The sequence below is a fragment of the Rhinolophus sinicus genome, chromosome 16, assembly GCF_057876585.1.
Source record: "Rhinolophus sinicus isolate RSI-liver-muscle chromosome 16, RSI-T2T, whole genome shotgun sequence".
Lineage (NCBI taxonomy): Eukaryota > Metazoa > Chordata > Mammalia > Chiroptera > Rhinolophidae > Rhinolophus > Rhinolophus sinicus.
Genome location: NC_142516.1, coordinates 128,111,447 through 128,136,359, shown reverse-complemented (window position 1 = coordinate 128,136,359; position 24,913 = coordinate 128,111,447). Strand labels below are relative to the sequence as shown.

The 24,913-nt window shown below is 37.0% G+C and overlaps 1 long non-coding RNA gene across 1 annotated transcript in view; it reads left to right on the top strand.

The window, feature by feature from the left end:
* Positions 1-3,487: 3,487 nt before the first annotated feature.
* LOC148755106 (uncharacterized) overlaps positions 3,488-24,913 on the top strand; it is a 183,268-nt gene continuing 161,842 nt past the window's right edge. The window contains exons 1-2 of the long non-coding RNA XR_016019383.1: positions 3,488-3,541; positions 6,241-6,436. This is a non-coding gene — a long non-coding RNA (uncharacterized LOC148755106). The remainder of the gene's footprint in view (positions 3,542-6,240; positions 6,437-24,913) is intronic.

Sequence of the window (24,913 nt, the reverse complement as noted above, 5' to 3'; positions counted from 1 at the left end):
AGTCCTCTTTCGTGAGTGTCTTTTGTTGTGCTATTGTGTCTGCCTCAATGTCCTGAATCAATTCAAAACATTTACCTTTCATGGTCATTTTGACTTTGGGAAAGAGCCAGAAGTTGCACCATGCTAGACCCCGTGAATAAGGTGGATGAGGACACACCATAATGTTTTTATTTGACAGAAATTGCCGTACCAAAGTGATGTGTGCCATGAAGCGTTGTTATGATGGAGGATGAAGTAAAGACACTCATGAAAGAGGACTTCCAGAACTGCTTCAGAAAGTGACAAGAACAATGGGATAAGTGTGTTCAAAGTGTATTTTGAGGGGCATTAATGGCAATGTATTTTTTACTGTAATAAGGTTTTTTTAATTTAAAAATTCACTGTATCTTTTGATCACACCTTGTATACAGACATATTCCTTAAATACAGAATGGAACATTTACAGTAGAATGATGTGTGTTTTATACTGCAATCATTTCAAAATTTTCTGGGGAAATACCTCTAATAGCAGAGAAATGGGAATGTATTATCATTCCTCCCTCTACCAACAGTCTAGTATATAATTTGATGTGGCTAGTAGCTAACACAAAAAATAATTAGTTTCATATTTTACATAAAAATGTATAATCTTTAGCATTTCACTTTTCTATTTTGCTTTTCTTTTTGTATTTAAAATTATGACTTAATTTTAGTAGAAAATAATGTATATTCACTTAGTTATACTACTGTTTTACAGCAGAACCAATGTGCAGGGAAGAAGGAGAATAACAACATAGATCATTCTCAAATATCTTTTAATTACGTGATCAGAGGATGGTACAACAGTCTTACAATGGCTCACCTTTTAGTCCATGCCGGCTTCACTTAAGAGGAGCATAGATGAATTGCTCATTGTTGTCCTTCTTTGATCCAATGGATTACTATATGCTGCTGATGGGTATTAATAACTATTTTATGAGGAATTTATCCTTCTATAACCAAATATCCTTGCCATAAACCTTTTATCATGACCTATATAGATAATAAGTATCTAGCTAAATATAGGTTAGAAGCACATTAATATATAAATTTGACTTTGCAAAATATTATGTACTTTTAAAAAAGTTTTATCCATTGTTATCAATAAACAGAAAAATATACACAAATATATAAGTACATAAATAAAAGCATATATAATAATTACATATTGAGAGCAAAACTTTTATACAAAAAGTACTTTTATTTGGTTGAATCAGACAGTAAAATAGGAAAAAAAAAAGAAGGCAGTAGGGTTGAAATCTGCTGAACGTGGCTTCTGCTGGTTTTCAAGAGCAAGTTGTGTGCATATCTTCACAGCATCTCCTCCAAACTCCTCATGCACTGACATCATATTGGTTACTTGAATCAGCCTAAGTGGGAGTATTTACACCACAGAAATCAGCAAAGATCACAAATCAGAATTTGCTTCCCCGATCTTGGAGAGCTGGTTGTTAAACTTTAGTCAGCATATCTACTAAGACCCTAAAAAATCTAAAGAGGACTGTCACAAGCCTTCATCAGCCATTGTCAAGATCCCATAATTGATATTATGAACAGACAGACTGACTCCACCATTTTTTTCCCCCTCCAGTCCTTTGGGTTTATCCATTTAGGTGTATTTGAACAGATTTAATCGCTAAAAAGCTGCCTAAAAATTGAATTCTACATTAAACATCAGAATGATTCAAGAAAACTATAGTCATATTGCACAGGGTTAACAATAAATAAATAATACATACTTGAATTAAAGATGAAAATTGGGGTGCAGTGATGGCAGCAAGATGGCAGAGCAGGAAGCTGTGGACAACCCTCCTTCTCCCACAAACACACCATTTCGGCAACAATTCATGAACAAATTCACTTAGTGAGAAATCAGGAAATGTCAATTGTGACAACAATTTTTTACAGAAATAGAATAAATAATTCTAAAATTCATATGGAACCACAAAAGACCAGGAATAGCCAAATCAATCTTGAGAAAGAAGAACAAAGCTGGAGGCATCATACTTCTTAATTTTAAAATATATCACCAAGTAATCAAAACACTATGGTACCAGCACAAACAGACGCATAGACCAATGGAACAGAACAGAGAGCCCAGAGATAAATCCATACATAAGCAGGCAGTTGGTCTTCAACAAGAACACAATGGGGAAAAGACAGTCTCTTCAACAAATGGCATTGGGAAACCAGAGGCAAAATAATGAAATTAGACCATTGTCTTACCCCATATTTAAAAACCAACTGTAAAGACTTAAACATTTAACCTGAAACTAAAATTCCTACAATAAAGCAGGGGAAAATTTTCATGATAGTGTCTTGGAAAAATTTCATGGATGAGACGGATATGACACCAAAAGCACAGGCAAAAAACCAAAATAAACAGATGTGACAGCATCAAACTGAAATGCTTCTGAAGTACAAAGGAAACAATTAAGAGAGTGAAAAGGCAACCTAGGAAATGGGAGAAAATATTCACAAACTGTATCTCTGATAAGGAGTTAATCTCCAAAATATGTAAAATAATCCCTATAACTTAATATTTAAAAAAACCTAATAGCTTGATTGTATCCAAAAGTTACTGCTTTCTATATATTTATCGTGTATTTGGCATTGTTTCATAACTATTTTATAAGCTCTGATTTTATTTGTTAAATCTTTCGGATTTTTTTGGTAAACAAGCAATCTGTTATATCTTTATCTTATCTTATTGCATTGCCTCAAGCTTCAAGTACTTGATGAATTAATAGTAATAATAGCAAAAATACTAGCCTTGTTACTGAATGTAATTAGAAAGAATTATAATGTTTCACCATTTTATATCAGGATTGTGACAGGATTCTTGTATATAATCATTGTTTTTATTGTATATAATCTTTATCAAGCAATGGAAGCATCCTTTTACTACCTACTAAGATTTCTATTATTATCAGCAATGGGAGCTGAATTTTATCAAATGCTTCTTAAGCATTTGTTGAGATAACCATATACTTTTTCTTTTGTGTATGCTAAAGTAGTGAATCACATTAATAGATAAGCGGATTTATCTGTCGTTTCTCAGCATTTCTGAGAAAACATCTCCTTTGTCATGACGTATCACTCTTAATATTCTGCTAACTTATTTAAAGAATCATTGGGATTTTGAAAACCTGAGATTGAGTTTGAGCTTTTTCTAGGTATTCTGACTCTGATCAAGTCACTTAGTTTTCATTATTTTAATTCTCTCAAGTGTAATATGAGTACATGCCACCCTATTCACAAAGTGGCTGTTAGGATTAGATGAAATTGTTAAATTCTTATATAGAAAAAAAAAATTATATACATGTCATTTATTACTTATGGAACTCAAGAGAACTGTGATATTAGACTTATATCCTCCAGATAGTAAGCATACGCTACCTACGTAGTACACTGTTAATGATAAACTGAGTGCATTCGTTTATCAGTTTGTACAATTCTCCTTTTTTTCCAGTGACATTGGCTACATCTATTGAACAGATAAGGAGCCTAAGGCACACAGATGGTAAGTTAAGTTTCCCTAAGACTTCACCAACTTTAAAAATTCTATCATGGCTTTGAGCATTCAGTGATACTAATAATTCTTGGTTAGTAGCTCGGGCTACTTTTTCAAGAATAATGACTGCATTTTGATGGGTAGAAAGAAAATGACCTATGGAATGACATTTTGAAGATTGTCCACTAGATGTCATTATGAGCCTATCAGAATTGTTTTAACTAGGCATTTATTCACCAGCTAAATACTAATTAGTTAAAGAAAAATATTAGTAAATGGGAATTACTGATAGTAGCACTTTCTTTGAAAAAGCTGTTTGTCCCTTTTGTTTGAACATAAACTAAAGGTAGCAACAACATAAAACTATCTGGGGACTTGAGAGCTCACTTGAGAGCAATCACCTCTATAAGGAAAATAATTAAGCTATAGCATGGACAGGATATACTCTCAGAACAACAAAAAGTCAGTGAGAAATTTTATCAAAAAAACTAAACATATTTTTGTTCTCAATGGAATTGCTTAATCTCTTTGTGAGATAAGTGGATTCCAAAAGAGCTTACATAAGTATATCAATGACAGGATTAAACATGGCTTTGAAAGGAAGCTGGGTAGGATGACAATTGTGAAATAATTTTAGGTTTAACTCAGAGAGGGCTACTTATTCTTTCATCTCTTTGGGGTTGCTTTTGGCAACAGAATACTTAGATGAATGGGATTTAGCTAGTAATAATAACAAAATAATAATAATAATAATAATAATTCTTGGTAATTCTTATTATTTCTTATGACCAAAGAAATTGAATTTAGAGCCAGCACTTTTTTTGATGGAGACACTGAGAGTAGCATTTACCTATCCTAAGCAAACACTGGGTTTTCTGTACTCTTTTCCCTATAACTTCATTTATCTCCTCCACACATCCCTACCTCCTCCAGTATACCTGTAATCACTCTTATAGTATATTAAAGAATGAAACACTTTTATCTCGTTTTAATCGCTTAAGAAAAAAAGAATACTCCCAAGTTGGTAGCTCAACTATTCAGTGTAAAATAGAGTGGTCTATGCAATTTGGAATCATGAGTGGAGATATTGTCTCCAATAGACACACATTCCATCATCTGTAAGCACAACTCATGTCTGGTCCTCAGGTATACTTTGAATGTTCTTGTTATCACATACTGGAAGCCATTGGTATCAAAAGAATCTCTTTACAATTATGAAATATTAAACCTTTCATCAGCAATTGTTTTTATCATTTTTATGTATAGACATGCCTGATAAGGAAGAGACCAATTTCCAATTGCCAGGGAGTTTGGGGAAAAAAGAATACCCCATAGATGTAGTGTATAGTAATACCATTATCTAGAGCCAAGAAATGGTAGTAAAGTTTATAGATATCAGTATCCTAAGAAAATATCTTTCTTTACGCAGTTTTCCTGTGTCAAAAATTTACCTTTAACTTTATTTCACAGTTTGGGGGAATTCTATCTTCTCAGTTAATCAGTCAATGGTCAACATTTAAGACATACCACTCTTCTGAAATCAAAGTTCAAGTAGAACATTCTTAGTCAGGTTGCCTAGTTTTCAAGTGTTGAATCATACTGACTAAAGGGCAATGGTGCAGCGACGTAGGAGAGGATTCATGCCCCACACAAGTCATGTGAATAACAAAAGCTCCATTTTAGAACTGGAGAGCTCTCTGGATCTCTGTGTCAGAATTCCTAACCAATGGGAGAGAGAGTGGCTCGAACTGCCCTTTATAATTCAGTGGGAGAAAAATGTTTGGAATGTCTTTTGCATAACTGTGACCTCAATTCAGCTACATGCCCAGGCAGGTAAGACAGAATCCACCATACTTTAGGTAAAAGTCTCAAAGGTGTACTTACAACATTTCAATTATAGCAATTCTTAACATGGGATAATATTCTCACAAGATGAAACTATAAGGTAATGTGATTCATTTTAAAAAACCAACAATCATAACAGCATGTATTCAGTTAAATAAATATTGCCTCTTTTCCAAACTAATAAATCTTGTTTTTTTGAGAATACATTTGTTTTTTTGGAAATAGCCAAGATGTGGGTAGGTTGGAGCCAGTGCAGAGAAGAATCACTTAAAAAGTTGAATAATTAGAAAGGTTGAAGCTGCAGAGCTCAATCTTTTTTTTTTCAAATAGAAATTTCTTTTGGTTTTCACAAAGACTTCCCCTGCCTGTGGTAAGGATAGCTTAGAGACAGAGAGTTGTTATTTTTGGTATGATAATGTGAGTTTTACTCCCAAATTGGACCTTTCATGAGAAAGAATGCAGCAACGTGGATAATCAACTTGACAGACCTGGAAGATTCAACACATCGTAATTGGATATACTGGTTGAGGCTGCCTAGCTCTAAAGAACTGAGATTTTGAGTCACATTCTGTTATAAGAACTTCCAAAAATCTTCTGAATTTATGCTATTTATTCTGGCATTGCACGTTTTTATTTATTTACTTTTTTTTTTTTTTTTTTTTTTTTTGGTTTTTAAAATAAAGTCTAATCCTCTAAGAATATGTTTTGGGATTATCTTTTATTAAAGTGAAATTTGCCTTACTTGCATTTAGGATAATTGGATTTGGTTTATAGGAAACATGAAAAAAGGACTTAAAAGAAACCTATGCTACATCAAGTTCTTTTACAGAGAACTGACTTAATTCCCTCTCTATCTTCTCTAGTAACAGAATCACGAGATTTGGACTAAAACAGCAAAATGACAGAATTGGATTAGGTAAAAAAGAAAAGTTTCAGGACAAAACTCTGAGCCTCTACCATGATGATCTATGAATTGAAAATATGATATATAGCAGCCTATCCAGAGAACTCTAAATTCAATGCTGTCCATTTTCAGGAAGAATGATGACTTCTTCACTGGTGAGTAACCATAATCATTGTTTATAAATTTCAAGCAAAGCTCATTGTTTACAGAGACTTGGAACTTGGCAGTTTTGATCAAAATATTAGTAAAGGATACCTGAAGAGAAATGAAAAGTCTTCCTTATTGATACTTGCAAATTACAGCAAGCCATGATGTAGCTTTGAGCTATACATCACCTATATGAGCTATATGTAATAAGCTATATATATATCTGACATATAAATGTATACATGACATATATATGTATATATACATATATATACATACATATATATATATATATATATATATATGTATGTATATATATCACCTATATGAAAGAATATTTGGAATATTTTCTTTTCAAAAAAGTAGTTCTATATATTTGGACAAGATTTTCTTGCTCTACAACTCTGTCTTTCTCTTCTTATTCAAAATACTCTTCTGTATACGAAAGTGACTAAAATGTGATTGTCTTCCTCATCAAAGTAGATCAGACCATTTATATTATAACCTCCTTATCGCCACCAAGTTAAACAACATTACTCTCCCATTTCATCCTAAAACAAAGAGCCTTCAGGAGCAGAAGTGAAGAGGCAACTGCAGAGAAGTATACTAGAAAGAATCATGAAGCAGTGGATCCATTTTCACTTTTGTCATAGAGTAGCTGTGTGTCTTTGGGCAAACCACAGGACCTCTTCAGGCTCAGTTTCCTGGTCTGTGGAATATGGAGTTGATCCAGAGAGTTTCTAAGGCACTGGGTTTCTATCCAGTGTGCACCTTAGAATCACCTAGAGGTTTTGAAGGAGATGAGTTCCTTAAATTAGGGAATAATGTTTTTATCCCCAGAGTTGACCACAGAACATTATAATGTATGGCAAGTTTGCCATATTTAGCAAATAAAATAGGACGTTTGGTTAAATTTGGATTTCAGATAAATGATGAAAGCTTTTTAGTATGAGTATGTCCCAAATATTTATGTGACAGCCCTATGCATAATAGGGAGTCAAAGTTTCTTTGTGGGATGAATGTGTATTATTAAGCCTCTACTGGTGGTACTTTTACATAAGGAATGTGAAGTGTTAGAAGGTATGTGTTTCAAACAGTTTTTCAGTCATACCACATGGGGAATCTTTTACTCTTTTTTTTCAAGTGTTATCAGCCTTGATTAGAGTACTTTTTCAGCCTCTGACAAGAATTATTATATCAGTTGGAATGCTTTAGGCTGTAAGTAATGTATATCTCAATTAAAATAGCTCAAATGATAAGGAAATTCATGGATTTACTTAAGAAGGAGCCTCGAACTAAGACAAAGTCATCAAGAATAAAGGTGTTTTCATTGTCTTTCTGCTGGGACACCCTCAGTGTGTTGCTTTTTACCTTCACATTTGTCCCTATGATTGTAAAATGGTTGGTGTGTCTCCATGTATCATCTCTTCATATAAATACATTCAGAAAACAGTTAAGTATTATACATGTCTTTTTAACTGGAAGGAATATTTTCATTTGGGATTCCTACCCTCAATACTTTCTCTTCAAAATCATTGCCCAGAATTGGGTCACTTGCCCGTGTACTTTATCAAAGTGAGGCTGGCATGGAAATTTCAGATGTTTTCACTTTCCTGATGGGAGGCAGGTTCTGTAAGTAATAACAGAAATGTTGGGAAATATTGTGGAGGCAACTGAGTGTCATCCCTAACCATTACATCTAGGATAATCCTTTCCTTCTGAATGGCAGCAACACATGGTTGGTGGACCCATCTGAGGGAATGAGAAAATGTCACAGCATTAGGAGGCAATTCCTTTGAAGGCCTTTATGCATTAAACCCTGACCAAAACCAAAGAAACATCTAAGTTGGTCTCCACATAGCCCTTTAAACATGTTATCATTTAGCCAGAATGATTAGAGCTGTAAAAGTACACAATTATATCCCTTTCTTCCCAGAAAAAAGAACAAAGACAAATTTGAAGAATGCTTTTTCTTTTCTCCAGCATTCACCTTAGGTTTTCATGCCAACTATATGGCACAAAATTCCTTTGAATACATGCAGAAAAATCTCAGAAGAGCTGGTGGAGTCCTCATTTCACATGGGGACTTTTCTCCTGTTGGAATGCATCCAAACGTACTTTCATTCTTAAGTACATGATTAGAAGGAAGGTGATACAGATACTAATTTTCCTTTGATGCCCATGACTGCTCATGATTCTTAAAGTGCTCTGCGCATTTGTTTTAACCTCTGATCATCACTTTGGTCAGGTGAGACAGAGCAATGTGTTTCAGTGCAGAGAAGCTTAACCAGCCTCAGGACCTACAAAAGAGCTTTGGCCCTGATTTTCACACAATGTTACATGCTTTGCTCACTATGTAAATGGGGCGTGTAACTGGGGTAAATTCTTTCATTGTGCTCCTAAAGCATAAACAGTAAAGTGTATTTTCCCAAAGCTTGTATAAAATTCCAAGTGGTGTAAAAAATATGTTTCAAACACTGCATCTGGAGAAAAGAGAATGGAAAAAGAAAACCTAGCATTTAATGAATAGCTTTCCTATTTCAGACATGATGTTAAATGTCTGACATATTTGATTTATTTAATCTTGACAGTAACTTTTTGAGTTATTATATAGGCTATTGATTCATCCAAGGTCATATGATCTAATGAACATCAGAGACAGAATGGGAATTATTGCCAAAGACTACTCTTGCAAAGGAAGATATGTGGAGTTTTTAAGAATACACACTTGATAAGATGGTTTTTTCTTAGCCTGTATCTTTGCCTGTCTATTAAAATAGAATTTCAGTTTAGGGTTGAACCTCAGAGCAGGCTTTAAACCCAAAACAGCTTTATGTTTTGGGTTTTAAACCCAAAACATGATCATTAGCAGGATATCCAATCAGAGATATTTTCTTGAGAAAGATTTGCATATTTTCTCCTGCCCACTGACAAGGATAGACACACATTCTCTGGAATCTGCTCCATTACACATTCCAAGCATAGCAAATCAATCATTAATTACTCTGAGAAAGAGTGTTCAAAGTTCTCTTCTTTCTTTGGGTGATACGATAGAACAGTAAAAAACCAAAAATGTCTTGGGTACTTAGTAGTTAAACAGTAACTGATCCAACATCTCAATTGTTTTAAGATTTTTCTAATTCTACACTTCTTCATCACTTTCCAAGAGTAAACAAGGGCAAGACTATGGATTTTTGTAGTGAGGAAACAACTAGCTATTTATGTTTCCTGACCTAAGTAAATTTGAATTGTAGCACAAAATAGCCTAGTCTTAGAATCCTGAGCTGTGTGCTAGTTCCTCAAAAAGAGCCTGAGGTATGCATAAGAGTTTGTAGTGACTATTTGAGAAAAGGGTTGCACTTTCAAGGAAGTCTGCTTGAGAACATTCTAAAGAAAATTAAGCAATGAAATCTAGTTGTCTCTGGAAAAAAGAAGAATTTAAAGGTGAAAAATTAGTCCAGTAAAAAACATTGTCCAAAGATTCTCTTACTAGATGTGTGAGTTTTCTTCTTTCTGTTTCAACAGTAATTTCAACATACTGAGAATTTAATTTATTACTTTACGGTAGAAAATTCATTTATTCAATAATCATTTGTTCAACAATAGTTTATTCAAAAACCCTTTGTTGAATATCATCTATATGTCATACATCGATATAGGGGTAGAAATAGAACTGCCAGTTAGGATATAATAAATAAGGTGTCATTGCCAAAAAAGAGCCAAGTACCAAAATTCAAGAAAAACGATGGGAACAAATTCTAAGACATTCATTCTTTAGAATGACCCATGAATGCCAGGTCATTCTTATACTGTCCCACCCACTTATTATATAAACTGAACAGTGAGGGTCAAGGCCCTTGAAAATTCTGCTCACTTAAAAAAAAAAGTGTCTACATTTTTTGCACATTTAACAATGTGCAAAGAACCTGTGAGAAATGTGTTTTTGAATAGCACTGGTAATAATGGGCAGTATTAAAAAGTGTGATGTTAATCCTTCACAATGATTTAGGTCAAAGATCTCAGGCTAAGATATGGATTTCAACTTTCCTACCCTAAAACGATAGCTTCAGATTACAGTATTTTAAAAATTTAGTTCACTCTCAGAACTCTAATTTAATATTACCTTTTGCTGAGAGAAATGGCTCTTGGCATCAACCCTGAGCTAAAGGAAAACTTCTGCTGACAATTCCATAGCCAGGGGAGCCATGCTTTCCACTTCCAGTGTTCTCATTTTGATCCTTCACGTGGCTGTGATTGATTTGTTTCTGAACTCAATCACAGTCAGAACTTGATGAATTCTTACTCTGAAACCCAGCATTGCCCAGAATTGCAGGCCATGCCAGCGTAGGGTAGGCCTGGCCATGCTTGCTAAGTTGGACAAGAGAAACCCTTCTCTAACCTGGGATGGAGATTATCGAAACTCAGCTCATACCCTGGTTCATAAGGGGTCACCTTGGCTTAAGCAAGTAAAAGGAGAGGTTTCCTAATGGCTCATGAAACTAGGAAGAAAGCTGACCATAAAATGCTAAACATATTCATAAAAACTGAACACCATATTGCCTCACTATTCAGAAAACCAATGAAAAGATTTTCAGTTTTAATCCCAGAGTCGGTCTCTTGAAGACACACAGTGTCAAATAGTACAGGGCTCATCTCTGAATCTTTAAATGAACTTTAACCCAAACAACTGGTAAACAGTTGTCCTTGACATCTTTTATAGAACCCCTTATATCTGTTCCACAAAAACATACTAAGGAACCCTTTGTGAAGGGACTTTGAAAGGTCCTTTAGCCCACTATGTCAACTGCTGTATCACAGCCCATGAATGCATTCAAATAGCTCACTGTGTTTTCAAAGATTCCCTTTGATCTCTCATTTCTCCACTAGTCTAACCTCTTATCACTAATTTCTTCAAAAGTTGTAATGATCATTCTCCTTGCTCTTACAATATTATGCAAATATATAACACTCATAAAATGAAAACCATTGGGCTGGATTTGCTATTATAACAAAGACATTTGACTTGTCATAAAAAGACTAATTTAGTCTCTTGTTTAAAACAACACACCAAATACCTTTTAAGAATTCTAGAAAAGAGGCATTGCCCTTTTCACTCATTCTCCCTGAACAATCTTTGAGTTTTAAGTCTTGCATCTGTTTTCTCTATGTTTTCTTAACCGAAGTGTATCCTACTAAGACTGGGAAACAACAATTCTAGGTTAAGATTTTGATTTGTGTTTCTCTCTTTTCTTTTCCAATGTATTTCTCTGATTGTTCCTGTTCATTTGCTGTAGCATCTAATACCCATATAATGCAAATAGCTCACCATGTTCCCTAATGGATTCATATATGTGCATATGGTACATATCTTGAAACAGTTTTTAATTTCATATAGCTGTGCAGTCAGCTGCTGGTTTCTACTGCTTCTGGAAGCATTGCCAGACCATCTGCAGGCCCTCTAATTATACTTTCTGACCAGAGGGCAACTGGCAGGAATTAAATATGTTATGCTTGTATTCAACAACATTGCAGGATTCCAATGCCCTCGCTCAGAAGCTATCCCAGCCGGCTTTCAGTGGGAGACAGAGGTTAACAAGGCTTCCACTTCAACTCTAGTGATGCTTCTCTAAGTCAGCAAGTACTGTTGACACTTAAGTGTAGCAGAACTCAGAGCCTACGCACATATCAGCCATCAGCTGGTTAGAAAAATAGAACTGGGTGTTTAAACAGTAACAAGAAAGATTTTCTAGATGCTGGTTGTACCTTCTTGGAATCAGGGGGAATTTTTGTTACTGGCTTTGGGATAATAGCAAGTTATTGAATCAGACTAACGCATTGCAACTTTAAAGATTCCCCACCAGAAAAAAATACTCACTAAAGTAAAGGAAACAAGCTAGTTTGGTTGACTCTCCTTAATAGTCCACCCCAAAGAGGCATGATTTATATATGGCCCCAGATTAACAGTTATATTCCTACCGTTCTCCATTCGTGCCCTTCCACCTATTTAGTTATCACATATAACCACATCCCTTGCCTCCATATATAGCCCCTTATATAAAGGGGTGCTTTTGGGGAAAAGACACACATACACCATACACATACGTTGTTGCTTTTGTTGTTGCAGGAGAGCCTTTGCATCAGGAGAGAGCTTGCATTACTTGAAAGGGAACTTCATGCTTTTATTTTGTGAGGAGAGTGGCAGATGGAGTGAAATGCGGGGGGTATGCATAAAAGGAAGGCAAGGAAAATTGACATGGAAGGGTCCCTCATTATATGAGACTGGTGAGGGAATTGATGTTATTTAGAAAGTTTTAATTCAAATTCCTGAGATTAGTGATTATATGTAGAGGCATATTATTGGGTTAACCTTCTTTGTATGTTTTAAAATCAACTTTATTGAGATATTATTTATATTTGATGTAGTGCATTCATTTCACAAGTATACAACTCAGTGTATATACCTGTGAAACCACTGCCACAATCACGTTAGAGCATATTTCTTCTTGCTCCTTTTTTGTCCCTCTCTGTCTCCATCCTTGGGCCCATTTAACAATGAGCAGCTTTTTTTTTTTTTTTATCACAGCTTTTTAGCATTTTCTAGACTTTTATATAAATAGAATTATACTCTAATGCCTGGCATCTTACACTCAACATAATGATTTTGACATTCATTGATTTTATTGTGTATATTAGTAGATTCTTTTTATTGTTAAATAATATTCTATTGTATGGATGCATCAGTTTGTTTACCCATAACCTATTGGTACACATCTGGATTGTTTCAATTTTTGGTTATTGTTCATAAAGCTGCTATGGATTATTTCCAATTTTGGGTTATTGTGCATAAAACTGCTATAAATATTTGTGTACAAGTCTTTGTGTGGACATCTGTTTTCACTTCTTTTGTGTAAATACTTGGGAGTAGAATGTCTGGGTCGTATGTTTAACTTTTTAAGAAATTACCAAACAGTTTTTTCAAAGTGATTGAACCATATTACATTTCCACCAGCAATGTATGAGAGTTTGAGTTGCTTAGCATCGTCATCAACATTTGGCATTGCCAATCTTTTAAGCTGTAGTCATTCTAACATGTGCATGGTGGTATCTCACTGTAGTATTAATTTCTATTTCTCTGATAACTAATGTGGTTTACATCTTTAAATACCATTTGTATACTGTCATTAGCGAAGTGTCTGTTTCAATCCTTTGCCCATTTTTTAAATTTTATTTTATCGTTTGTCGTCTTATTATTGAGTTGTAAGTTTGCATAGTTTGGATTCAAGTCTTTTCTTGAATATGTGCTTTGCAAATATTTTCCCCATTCTTTTGGTTGTCTTTTCATTTTCTTAACAATGTCTTTCAAAGAGCAAAAATGTTTCTTTTGACAAAGTCTAATTTATTGTTGTTCTCTTTCATATGGCTCATGGTTTTTGTGTCCTATTTAAGAATTCTTTAAAACCCAAGATTGATACAATTTAGCCATTGGTTTCTTGTAGAAATTTGACAGTATTAGGCTTTACACTTAGGTCTATAATCATTTTGAGTTCACTTTTGTATACTCAAAAGTGGGTTGACTCCAAAGTTTGGGTTGATATTGAAAAATTTGTTTGCATATGAATATCTTATTGTTCCAGTACCAGTGAATTTCTTTACCATCTTTGTTGAACATTAATTAGCCATATACATGTGGCTCTGCTTCTGGACTTTGCTCTGTGTCAGTGTTCTTTGTGTCTATCTTTTTGTCAATATTACACCACCTTGATTTTTGTAGATAGTGTAAGTTCTTACACTATCAAGTTCCATCTTGTACTTCAGAATTGTTTTGGCTATTCTAGAGCCATAAAATTTGCAATAAAATTTAGAGTCAACTTGTCAATCTCAATGAAAATCCCTGATGGAATTTTGACTCGGTTTGCTTTAAATCCTTAGATCAATTTGGGTAGAATTGATATCTTAACAATTGAATCTTCCAATAAACCTCTAAAAATGATTTATTTCTCCACTTATGTGATTCTTCCTTAATTTCTTCAGCAATATTCTATAGTTTTCAATGAAGACTTCTCACATGTCTTTGTTAAATATATTCCTAAGATAAAAACCAAAACCAAAAACAAAACCCCAGAAAAACTAAACTTTGTTTTCAGGTATTTTTGCAAGTTTCATTTTTAAAATTTAATTTTCTAATTGTTTATTGCCAGCATGTAAAAATACATTTAATTTTGGAGCATTAACTTTGTATACTTCAACCTTGCAAAATTTAGATGTTAGTTCTAGTAATTGTCATGTAGATTCTTTGGGATTTTCAACATAAATACTCATGCGATCTGCAAATAGAGTCTAATTTTCTCTTCCTTTCTGTCTTCATTTGCTTTTGATGGGATTTTGTTTTCTTCCATTTCCCTCCCCTCCCCCTTACTCTCATTTTATTTTTTTTGCAGTTAGTGTTTGCTGTTGTTGCTCACAGGGGATAACCCAACACTACATCAAAACCTTGTCCTGGTGAAATTTAGTAGACCTCTCAAATTGTTGCTCATTGAAGGGCAGGAAAATAGCTGATGGATTGAAGAAAAAAATACCATTCTGTAAAGGTATATATATAGCTGGAGGCAAGGCTGCAATTCCAGCTTTGCTCTCTTTGCTCTGCGTTGCGGTTGCTGATGGGGTTGGTCATGTTGCTGATGAACTGGTTGGAAGGAAGGAGAGAATGTGTTAGCGCTGTGAATGGGACTCCAGTAGCTGTAGCTGGAAACGCTGAAGACTTTTGAACTGCTAGTGATTTTTCAAGCGAGTCGGCCCGTGCGGGCTATTGGCAGACATGCAGGCAGCTCCCTGTTCTCCCTCCTCTGCTACAGTACACCGCAAGCTGCAGGTGAAATCTTGGTCGCCCTGTTTCTACTCCTGGACCCTTTCTCTTTTATCCAACACTATCCTCACTTCCCAGAGACACTTTTCTTCTTCCCCTAGAAAAAGGGGTTTAGTAAAGATGTGGACCCCTTTCTGTGATGAAATTCTGCCTGTCCCCATTGTTGTTTTAACAAAATATGTCTGAAGATGTCTTAAGTCTCAAACAAATGAAACAATAACAATACACATAAAAGGAAGAAAATAGCATTCATTTATTTATTTATTTATTTTAGAAAAGCCTGAGGCTTTTTAAAAAAAACTTTTATTTAAGTGTGTTTTTCCAGGATCCATCAGCTCCAAGTCAAGTAGTTGTTTCAATCTAGTTGTGGAGGGTGCAGCTCACAGTGGCCCATGTGGGAATCGAACAAGCAACATTGTTGTTAAGAGCACAGTGTTCTAACCAACTGAGCTACCTGGCCGTCCCAAAAACAGCATTTATTGGATATCAGGTATATGATGCCCCGATGCCCCGGGGTTGTTATTTAATCATAATAAGATCTAAAATAGGATTTATATCCTCATTATAGATTGAAGGATTGAGGTTTGAAAGGTTAAGCCTTTTGTTCAAGACTATATAAAAACTAGAGAATAAATTTGAACCTCAGTCTGAGTTTAAAGTATAGGCCTTTTCCATTGCACTCTTCTGACTGTACAATATTACTGAACACTTTCATTGTGTAATGTCTTTACCAATTTATCACTGACTCTGTACTACTAGATTGTACATTCCTTGTCTGCAGGAGTGCGTTCATCATTATATCCCCAACCTCCAGCACAGGGCATGGCAAATAGCAGGTATTCGATGCTAGCTTAGTGAATTGATTTAAACACCAACAGAACAATGTTTCTGTTTGCATTACTTATGCATTCATGAGGCAAATCTTTTTAGTAGTCAGGCACATAGATCTAGAATGGGAGTCAGATAAGTAAATAGCAATTAACTCTATACAGTGATATAAGCTATGATAGAGGGATAAATAAAATACTGAGGAAACACAAAAAGATTTACCTAGACAGGACTTAGGATGTCAGCAAAGGTTCCCTGAAGCAGGGATATTTTGACATTTAATGTCACGAATGATAGAATGTCAAAGAAAGAAGATATTCCAGACAGAGGGGCAGTCACGTGCAAGATTGGAAGTGAGAGAGAGCACAACACATTCACGAAAATGTAGTAAGTAGCTCGATATAGTGGGAGCATAGATTGTGAGACACAGAATGATGAGAGATGAGGGCAGAGAATGAAATAGGTGCCCACTATGAGAAGATTCATGTATTCTGTTAAGGCTTTGTGCCAAGGAAACCACCATAGGTACACAATCAGCAGATACAAGATCAGATTTTTTATTTAGAAATAATATTTGGACTTCTTCGTGGAAAATGATTGAAGGGGGGAAGGGTACCATTTGAGAAATGATTGCTGAATTCTAGGTGAAAGATGCTTGTGGTCTGAACTAAGGTAAAGAGTATGGGATTGGAAAAAGTGTGTAGATTTGAAAGATAATGAATGTACATTTAGTAGAATTTGGAGACTGCTTAAGTGTGCGAGTAATGGAGAAAGAATTGATGAGGATGATTTTTGGGAAAATGTAGAGAGTAGTGTCTTTCAATGAGCTCGTCAACCTAGGAGAACTACTTGTTTGCAGAAGACATTGCCAAGAACATCATCCCAATGTGCTAAAACCATAAATTCATAGTTATTTCACTAAATTATTAGCCTCCTTCCCAATTAACTTGCCACCTCGCTTTATAACATCATCATTTTCTGAGTCACAAAGGCTGCAAACCTCATGTTCATTATTGGTTCTTCCTCCCCTCCACTTTCAATTAATCATCAAGGCCTCCTGTTAATCATTCCTTACTGATCTCTCTTGAGTTTGCCCTGGCCTTTCATTCCCACTGTTTTAACTCTAGTCCAAGCCCTTATCACTTCATGCCTGAGGTATTTCCTAGCTAGAATAGTTTCCTAACTTGTCTCTATAGCTCCAGTTACTCCCCAGTGCAATTCATCTGGCACCCCATGGCCAGAATGATTTTCTTTAAGCACTACTTTCATCACCTCTCCCAGCTCAAATGTGTTCAGTGCACTCTTCTCCAGACAGATGAGTTACTCACCATCTTCCCAGCATGTCTTATACATTTCCACCTAGGGAAACTTTGCTTGGAATGTGGCTTTCTCCTAAAATATTTCTCTGCCTCCCTAAATAGTCTCCATCCTGTTGGGCTCAGTTCCAGTCCCAACCTCCACGAGTCTTCTGTGACCATCCACAGTGATCCCTCTGGCCCCTGAATGTCTCTGGCACGTAATATCAATTTTGTCCATTTCTTGTTTTCTTCTCTGTTTAAGTCTTGTTTCCCTATCTGAGCAGTAGGCTTCTTAAAGCTGAGACAATAGGCCTCTTCTCCAGCCTGTGGTGCACATGCAGGGGAGAGAGAACCAGGTTCTGATCCCCTCACAATTGCTGATATCATTACTACCACTTGCGCTTGTAGTTGAAGACAGGTTATGCCAGCTTGATGAGTATTTGCCCACTACTTCTGGAGTACCCTTGCTGGTCTATGTCACCGCAGTGACTTGTGTTATGTACCCAAATCACAGCTCTTTCTGATCCACATTCCCACACCCAGCTATTTCTTCTCAAGAATATTGCAGGCTCTGAGTGACTAGATCTGGAGTCTTGTTCTGCATTAGCTATTCATGGTGCAGAAATCAGCTCTGCAATAGAAACCTCCAGGAGCCCTGTTTTCAGCCTTTGTCATCAGCGCAGGTACCACCTGTCTTCTTGGTTAGCTCCTCTGGGAGGCATTTGGTCTTTTTATAAATTAGTCCGTTTCCTCTCCAGAAACCACATTTCCATACCAAGGTTTATTTTAAGTCCTATATATTTCTGACAACAGTAAATTTCCTTATTATTCTCTCCTCTCCCCAGCAAGGCATACCTATTTACCGTACCTTTACACAGCTAAGAGCGTGAGCATATGTATTGGGGGAGAGGTGGTGAATCACACAAGTGACCCTCTGCAGAACAAAAGTGATTCATCCCGAGGTAAACTGTGGTGACAGCCTCGTACAAAGGAGAGGCCTGTTTCATTTTTAGGTGCCTGTACCAAAAATTACCTTCTGTTTTCCTCCCCCTCAGCCCCAAATCCATTCTACACTCTCCTCTGTCCCGCTCCGTGCCTAAGGAGCTTTCTTCTACAGACGGCATCACCAGGCACCTTTGCCCAGTGCTTCCCATGAGTTTGGGCTAAAGAATGGCATCTACAGAAGACTATATGTTAGGAAGAGAGAGGGGTCAAGTGTTCATTCTCCTATTTCTTTCCTTTCTCACCACAGTTCTGGCAGTGGCTCAATTGTCTATGGCAAAAGTGCTGTGCCTTCTTCTCTTGCTCTAACTCTCCAGGTTCCAGGAATGCCACACCCTCCCCATGTCCTTTGAGGCTCAGGGGTGGTGATAGGTTTTTGCTGTTGCTCATCCCCTAGCACTTCAACATCTCTTAATGGTTCCCTTAACCCCGTTTCTTCCTTAAACTCTCTTTGCTTAAACTCTTTTTAATACACCATCTGTCTGCCTCATGGACCCTAATTGATACAATGCCTTCTCAAAGAGCACCCAGATTAATCTTTGCCTTTATAGGGATGGATCAGGGAACATTTGTCTCTCCCACGGCACCAAGCATGGTGATTGACCACTACAAAATCACTTGTTACCCTAGATTAAGAAAGATATTAATGAGTCAGACTCAGATCTTCTGTGTGAATCCAAGTTTCCCACTGACAAACCATATTGCCAAATGTGACCTGTATTAGCACTGGTATTCTGATTATTGCACAGTGGGTTTGACCTTCCACCCTGCTGGGTTCTCAACTAACAGTGAAAGATTGAGACCATATTATGTTATTCTCTGACAGGGGTGGCACATTGAATAGACTCAACAGCCTGTGTAAAACCCAGTGAAGTAGCTCTGCTATCTTCCAACCCTACAGTCTAAGACACTGTGACCGATATCATTCTTTAGGAATCTACATGTCGCTAGTTGGTCATTGTCCTAGAGTTTGGCTCCGACAGAAGTTAATCCAAGAGAGCTGATGCTTTAACACTGCTACCCTTAGAGTAATTTGGAGGTGATTTGTTTGCCGTTGTTCTTTTTCTGTTTAACAAGGGCACTCGTTCTCAGAGGTGGAAGCGCCAGTAGTCATCTACAGTCATCAAGGAGAAAGTCTAACCAGATGCATTAGCAGAGTTTGCTGCTTTGCTGCTTACTGAAGGCCTTAGCGATTCTTGTTCTAATTATCTTTTCCATACATCATGTTCCTAAAAGAAATTTCCAACACACTTCCAAGTTATTTTAGCTGGGTATTTTCCCTGCCAATCTTAAAATCAGTGTTCTTCCTCTTTACTTCTTAATGATTCTTCCCAATGGACAAAAGGAGAGAAGGGATCTCATAATCTTTTCCCACCGGATGTAGTGTAACCATCTCTTGAGGAAGGATTTTTTTCATTCAAATGTAAAGTTGCAGGGTCCAGAAGGGCCAACAATTGCAAATTCGAAACAAACGTTTCCAAAGCAGAAGTCCAGCACCAGTCCTGTCACACATGCGTAAAACAAATTATCCAGAGGGAGCAGTACATAAATCACTCAACAAGGAGTGCCAAAAAATTACATTGCATTCCTTCCAGAATCTAAAACCCAAACATGTTAGAGCTCCAAGCTTGTACCTAAAAATTCTGAAGGGAAAATTAACTGTGAGTAACTATGGAGAAAGTGTAAGCAATTCATCCATCTGATGGGACCACCTGCTAATCAACGTTTGCACAGTATTTTGTATCCAGCTATGAATCAAAATTCTTGAGGTAAGTTTATGGCTTAAAAAGCCAAAGACTCTTGTCATCATCATCACTGTTATATAGCAGTGACAGAGCCAGAACTGGCATGAGTTGCTAGGTTTCTTAAAGGATGTTGATCTACATGGGTTGTGTCTGCTTTAGGGGGAGGAGTATGGGCTGGTTCCAGATGCTAAAGTTAATGGGTAGTACAGTAAATCACAGTCACAGAAAAGAAGGGCCCTGGGGTGGGGGTCGGGGGGACAAGTGTTTTAGTTTCTTAACCCACTGCATACTCTTGAAAGGGAGAACTCTGTGTTAGAAATGTCTAAGAAAAGATACTTCCACACATTTTTTTTCCTTTTTTCAGTGAATGTGCTCTTCTTGTACAAGCCACAGTGTTTTCTGCAAAACTTTTCTAAAAAGCATTTGTTGAGGTAGACAGGAAATAAACAATTCTTACAGCTAAATGTCTGTCTTGCTACGTCTTGAAAGTAAGTGGGGCCAAACACAAGAAGCTCCAAAAAGTTGGAAAAAGGGAAATGGGTTCAGCTATAAAACCAATGTCCTGGACTAAATTAGGGGTGAATGAAGTCTTGCACTGAATTACAAGACTTGATTCAATACATTTGTGTATTACAGTAGTTTGCTAGGGCTGCTGTTAACTGGATGGGTTAAAACAAGAGAAATTTATTGTCCCAGAGTTGTGGAGGCCAGAAGTATGAAATCAAGATGACAGCAGGGCCATGCTGTCTCTGAAATGTGTCGGGGAATCCATCCTTCCTTGGCTCTTTCTGGTTTCTGGTGTTTGTCGGTGATCTTTGGCAGTGGCTTGCAGTGCATCACTCTAGTCTCTAACTTCATTGTCCCAGGCATTCTCCTGTGTGTCTCTTTCTTCTCACTCCTGTCTTCTTATAAGGACACTGGTCATATTGGATTAGGGGCCCACCCTACTCCGTTATGACCTTACCTAAATTAATTATATCCACAACAATTCTGTTTTGAAATAAGGTCACATTCTGAGGTACTGGTGGTTAGGACTTCAATATATCTTTTTGGGGGGAGAGGACACAATTTAACATATGACATTTTGCATATTGAAATACAACAGGGATAAGATTTTTAAATTATGAGCTTTCTTCTATGTTTCTTTTTCTGTTTTTTCCTTCCCTCTCTTCTTTCTTCCTTTCTTTTTTTCTTCTTGAGTGCCTAGCCGTGGAATCTTTGTGAGGAATAAGAACATAACTGGAAGAAACTAAGTTTATACACTCCAGAAAAGGCATGTCAATACTCAGAGAAATAAAATTCCAAATGACATAGGCAGTCTGCCTGTGTGATGGGGAAACCTCTGAAGATGGATGCTAGCACAGGTGGACTTTTGAAGAAGAAGAAAGATTTTGAAGTATGACATTGATGAGATAGCTAAAGATGGTTTTCAGATATTTACAGCGTTGCCAACGGTAGCTACCCTTTCGTGCTATTTGAGAGCAACTTCAGTCCATATCTACATTACACATCATGTGGACATTTCATTCAGCTGCGACACTGAGTTGTGGTGGGCTCTAAGGAGAGAGGGAATACAACCAATTTTATTCATGCTACATAAAGTATTGATCAGGTGGGGATTTTTCAGCAATGGAGGCACAATAACAAAAGACAGACAGAAGCAAATATTGACAGTATCCATTTAAGCACAGCCCAAAGTGGGAGGAGGGACAAACTTGTCCAGTAGATATTAATCTATGGCCCCTGGCAAGACACTCCCTGTAACAGACACCTATGTCTTATGATTTCTTAATGTCACCCAAGGAAGCCCACCTGTTCTGCTCCTATGCTCACTAAACAAACTTCTTACTCTAGTTGAATTTACTCCTTCAAGGAGAGAACGTATTAGTTGTATTGACAAAATATTCATATCCAGAGCTTGGTAAACTTTTTCTGGGAAGGGCAAGGTTGCAAATATGTTAGGTTGTGCAGGCCATAGCATCTCTGTTGTGACTACCCAGCTCTGCCACTGTGGCAAAAAGTAGCCCTACAATATGTAAGCCAACGGCGTGGCTGTGCAATTTCGTTTACAAAGACAGGTGTCAGGCAGACCTGGCCCACCAACCATATTGTTCCATGTTCTGAGCCATGGGGCAATAATTTATTTTTGCATTTTTGGTAAAAATTTGAATTTTTCTTTTGTATATAAATCCCAGTTAGTTTTGTTAATGTGCCCTGTGTTTGAAAAGCAGTTTCACTTTCTATGTGCTGGCAAATTCAAGACTGAGGATCAGATCTTTGATCACAGTTAATTCACAAGCACATTTTTACCTCATAAAACATCACAGGAGCAGTGTGCTGGTTTTTCCCTTATAAGGATGGACTCTCATGATAGAATTTCAAATCCGGGTGTTTCTGTTTATGTTTTTCCCATGCTGAGTGGGGGTTCAAATGTCATCCAGACTAACTAGCTTTGCAAAGGAGAAAGTGAGCCTTTTAGAAATGAGAACTGACTTCTTAAAACTGGAAGCATCCAGGTTTCCCAATCCTAGGTTGGGTTTCCCAACATTTAAATTTTCCTACTAAAAATTATGACAGAAACTGAGATGTGGGTCGTTAGTCATAGGCAGCAGTTACATAGTTTTGATGATGATGAGTAAGCAGATGACTTGACAGGAATGAGCCAAGAGCACTCAGGGGCTCTTCAGACTCCTTATAGTTCATATAATGTTATTTTAAACATATATTTAATGGCAGTAAGCATTTATTATTCATGTGTTTGTCTAAACCCATCTTGAACCTGTTTAAGTTTTGGCTTTCCAACTAGGTCAGGTAACACGTTTCAATTCCATATTTACGTCTCTTCTAGACAAGAAGCCCCTCCTGGTAATTCAGAGCCTGTTTTTATTACAACTGATGGAAACATAACTGAGATATCTTCTAGTTTGATCATCCCAGAAATCTCTTAAGAGGAGAGCATTCCAAGGGCGTCCTTTGGAAAAAGAATCTTCGGGTAGCTTAACTAGCACATTACTACAAAATAACAATGTTCCACAGTGATTTTTTCCAGCATTTTTAACCACCAAAACTTGCTAAAAAAATACTTGCATGGCATCTTAGATAAAATTTGTAACATGCACTGGTCTACTGGTAGACCTTTTAATTTTTCCCTATAGGATTTAATATCATATCACACACTTAAAAACAAAATTTGTCATCCTCACCTAGACTGTAAGTTTCATGAAGGCAACGACTTTGTCTGTCTATCCCCAACCACTGAAACAGTCCCTGATGCATAGCAGTCATCCAGAAAATACTGTTGAATAAATGTAGTACTGTGTGAGGACCTGAAGCAAAGCTCGAGCCCCAGGCTTCCTCTGTGATTCCCTTTCTCTCCTCCGGAGCCAAACTTGAGACTCCTTTGCGGAGCCCTGTCTGGTCTGTGGGGTGGGTTTTGATTGGTATAGAGCTTTGGTATAAGGCTTACACCATTTTACCTTAGGGCCTCTCAACCATCCTGTGAAGTCAGAAGGACACACAGTATTTGCAATTTACAGAGAAGAGTCTCAGAGTCTTGAGATAATCGACTTGCTCACAATCACATTGGTGGAAAATGGTAATGCCATAGATCTGAAACTCAGCTCCAAATACACTACACTACTAGTTTCAGACTGTTTTGGCTGCAGCTTATAAAAAGAAGTGAATTTTAAATGATGACCAAGAAGACACACACACACACACACATACACACACACACTCTCTTAAAGCAAAAATTTTACAAAATGCTTATACTAATATGGCATATTCTGTATTTTTCACTCTATTTAATTTAAAAAATTCTAATTGCAATGGCAGACTGGAAAATAATGTTGTCAACTATCCATATTTTCTTGCATAATTTCCCCTCTCATATCATCTTTTCTCCTCATTTTGAAAATGGAATAGTAATTGCCTTCTCCCACAGGGCTTCCTAGTCTCTATTTGGTCAGCCAGTCTGGGGAGAAGGACAATTCCTTCATACTGGAGTCAGGGAACATGAAACAGCCAGGACACTGTCTGAGAGGAAATTGAAAGCTTTTATGAGGGCAAAGGGGAGAGAAAATCAAATCTGAAAGCCTGGACATTTTGGGCAGGAAACAGTTAAGAGACCACTAGATGCATGGAGCTGCCAAGACCACCACAATGTTCGTACCAAGATTAGACAGAGAACAGATGTGAAGTAACTAGAGTCCTTCAGAGTAAGATAGCGACGACATAAATTAACCGTGTCTAGGGCCTGACAAAAGGGACCACATGCTTTTTGAAGTCTTAAGAGTGAAGCCATTTTTTATAGACTCTCCAAGGTTATATACCTTTATCCAACAGAACAAGTTCAATTAGAGCCTGTTGTTTACAGGGAAGGGAAGTGAGCCCAGTGGGGGCTATCAGGGTGACTGCATAGAAAATAAACGAATGAGTCTGCAAAACAGCTGAGGTTTCCTTGAGTTCTCTTCAGCTGATAAGATTCCCTTCACCCCTCGTGATTACTTTTCTCTATTTTCCTGAAACTGGAGAAACAAAGAGGTGAAAACATTCCAGACTCCTGATCTTCCCAGTTTGGCAGGATTTTGGTCACAGTCTTCTTTGAAGCTGCCTATTCTGGTGGTGAGGTTATACCACAGCCAGCTGCTGGGCAGCGGGCCTCAGTAACTGCTCCTCCATGTGGCGGCACCCCAGGAGCCACCATCTAGGACGTGGGCTGGCCTCATCAGTGGTTATTTAACCTGAGGC